Below are 3,228 nucleotides of genomic sequence, written 5' to 3'. Positions count from 1 at the left end.
AATCTTTTTGTCGTAACCCAACTTTGGTTGTGGAAGGTCACTACTAGAAGGTAAAAGAATTTAGACAATTGCCTATATATTCAGAAGGTCTTCGCTTACATTTTAAATTGTTTTGAGTTTGATATCATGCGGAAGACGTTTTCTCTGTTTCCTGAAAACTTAGTCCAAAAAACTTACGACAGTCCTCCCATTTGCCACAGATTTCATTGCGCACTGGGACGTGTCCCAGTGTTTTTGAATCTTCGGAAAGTTAGTAGGTGCTCAACGCCCTTTAAGTTTTGACACGTTTGAGTGATATACAGCCAAAGACTTGAACTGTCGACGCTTGAGAGTATGACTGATGAAGACGTCACTTCGGCGCCAGAAGCCGGAGACAGCTGCTGGAGGGTGATTGCTAGGCTAGGAATCCCGTAACTGTTGGGGTTCTGGACCAGCCCTTCCCCTCTCCCCCGGCGCCACTTCCCCCTGGCACTGTAGCGGCTGCCTGGTTACCCTGGCCGCCGGCTGCCCCGACGCACTCTTGTCCTGACCGCCATCCTGAGCACACTCTTCCAGTTCCCCTGTACCTTGCCCTCTCCCTGCAATAAACCCTTGCCATCCCGAATCGCCATTCCCTTAACATTGGCGTCAGAAGTGGGATTGGCAAGGCGTTTCCTGAACTCTTCCTGACCCCTGCGCCTGGCCTACCTCCTCCGTCATGCCGCGGCGCCGCCGCAGCCGCACCCAGAGCCGCGACCGCCTCCGCCAGGAAGCCGTGGACACCCGGGAGGTCCTGCGGGCTTGGGCGCGCTCCTCAGTCGAGCTGCAGGAGCGGAACACCACTGCTCTGGAGCGGCTGTCGACGGTGTCCCTCGACCAGCAGCGCGGAGGTGATGTACGGGCCAGGATCCCGACCCCTGACGGGACACGGTCCTGGACCGTCTTTGCTGCCCAGTTCGACAGCACCACCGAGTCGCTCTCGCCCGAGCCGCGTGGGTGCCGCCCCCTGGAGTCCCTGCAAGGCCGTGCTGCGGGCCTCATCCAAACCCTACCGCCTCGCGACCGACCGACTCACGGAAAAAAAATATTCGCTGTGCCAGCTAATACATTGACTGGTATTTGGACAGATAACATTACTGACTCCAGGAACCAATGTTCCTACAATCTGCATATTATTTCCCAGAGTCAATAATCGACTGCTACAGTCAATAATCGATTATAATAGCTCATATAGTATTTCCAGAAACTTATCAGGTGATCTATCCAAATGCCAGTCAATGCATTAGCTGGCACAGCGAATTTTTTTTTCGTGATACACCAACTACGACCGGCTCTGCAAGCGTCTCCGGGAGCACTACGACCCAGCGCAGTGTCAGGTCGTCGCCGAGGCCGAGCTTGACCGCCGTGTGCAGAAGTCCGGTGAGTCGCTGCCCGACTTCGGTGCCGAGATTCTGCGCCTAGCGCGGGAGGCCTAGTCGCCCCGCCAACTACGGTGACGCGCTCTCCGCCGCCATCAACGCGGAGCACGTCGAGACGGTTGACCCGTCGGGTAAGCGCCCCTGCATCAGTCAGGTCAGAGAGGGCAGCGCAGTCCTCGACAACATGCTGCACCTCCTGGAGACCAGCGGCGGCGCCACCTCCAGCGGGCTGGCCTGAGTGTGCCGGTGCACCAGGCCGGCCACCCCCACCTCATCCCATCGCTTCGAGACCTTCAGTAGGGTAAGGGTGCAGGACTGTGACGCTTACAAGGGGACCTTTTCAGGTGTAAATCTCCGATTTCGTTGAAACTCAGAAAATTTAAAGGTTATTGTACTAGAAGTCGGATGGCACTTGAAATTTTTCCTGAACCTCACAGTTACTAGGGGTTTACTTAAGCCTTACACTGCTTTTTGCCACAAATATCCCTCTACCGCCTTAACGGTACAAAATAGAGCAAAACGGACAAAATTTTGGCCCAAAGGGCGCTACTTTGATGAGTTACCCCTTAGAACACTGCCTTACATTTAAGAAAAAATATCACAAAAACCATGCATAAAAACCGCACTCCTACCCCTATATAGGGGAAAACTAAATGTGAGGTTCAGGAAAAATTTCAAGCGCCATCCGATTTCTACATAACTAACCTTCAAATTTTCCAAGTTACAACGAAATCGGAGATTTACACCTAAAAAGGTTCCCTTGTTAGTGCTGGCGGGTTGATGGGGAGCCAGCTGGTCGACCAGCTCCGCGGGGTGCTCCTCCTCGGGGTGACTTGGCCATTCACCTCGCTGGAGGAGGCGGCGGATGCCAAGGTCGTTCGGCTGCGTCTCCACAATCCATCTCGGTACGCGTCGCGCCCTGTACCCTTGCCAGCGCCGGTTTTCCACCTCACGGTGGCGACGAGAGAGCTTCTGTGCTTGGTGGCGTACCGCCCGAACAGGGGCGACCCGCCCGAAGCCATCCGATGGCATCGGCCGGGGGGCTGTGCGCCCGAAGTTGGGGGCAGTCCGCCCGAAGACCGAAGCGACATCCTCCCGCCGACGGCCTTCGCCGCAGAAGAGTCTGAGACTGTCCGGGTGAGCCGTACGACATGTGTGCCTGCCTACTAGGCAACATCTACGAGTGATTCTCAGAATACGGGCCATTTGGGAGTTTCTAAAAATTTTATTTTTTTGTCGAATTTGCCAGGTTTTTTGGTCGTAATGGTTTTATTTGCCGTCAAATAAGACATGTGTAAAGTGACGATACCGAGGGCCAAGCCGCTGGCAACACTCATTCAGGCCGCCGGGGCCTGAAGAAGGTACTGCTTTGCACCGCGCTCGGGCCAGTGGCTGACGAGCACGCACACGGACTTCTGAAACTGGTTTCTCTTTTTAGGCATTTTTCTACAACTTGTTGTTCATTATGGCAATTTTTAGCTTATTTTCGTCAAAAGAGACCCTCTAGCGCCTAAACGGTTAGAGATAGAGCAAAACGGACGAAATTTTCGCCCGGGGAACTCAGCTTGGACGAGTTACGCCTTAGATAAGACAAGATAAAAACAAACAATACTTTTTCGGAGAATTTTTGAACCTTGGATACCCTCATTCACACCCTTAGGGGTGGCTGCCAGGATTTGCCGTAAGCGTTTCCTTCTCTAGGAGTGGACCTTTAGATACCGTGAAAATTTCAATTCTCTAGCACATCTCCTTCTAGTTGAACAGACAGACACACAGACACACAGACAGACAGACACACAGACAGACACGCAGACACACAGACACACAGACA

General features: G+C 53.4%; 1 protein-coding gene across 1 annotated transcript in view; it reads left to right on the top strand.

Moving 5' to 3' along the window:
- Positions 1 to 3,228, top strand: part of LOC127750077 (uncharacterized) — a 71,913-nt gene that overhangs the window by 36,614 nt on the left and 32,071 nt on the right. The gene's annotated exons all lie outside the window — the stretch shown is intronic.

Source organism: Frankliniella occidentalis, unplaced genomic scaffold, assembly GCF_000697945.3.
Source record: "Frankliniella occidentalis isolate FOCC.00 unplaced genomic scaffold, Focc_3.1 Scaffold130, whole genome shotgun sequence".
Classification (NCBI taxonomy): Eukaryota; Metazoa; Arthropoda; class Insecta; order Thysanoptera; family Thripidae; genus Frankliniella; species Frankliniella occidentalis.
Note: the sequence above shows the minus strand (reverse complement) of the source record. Positions and strands in the feature narration are given on the sequence as shown.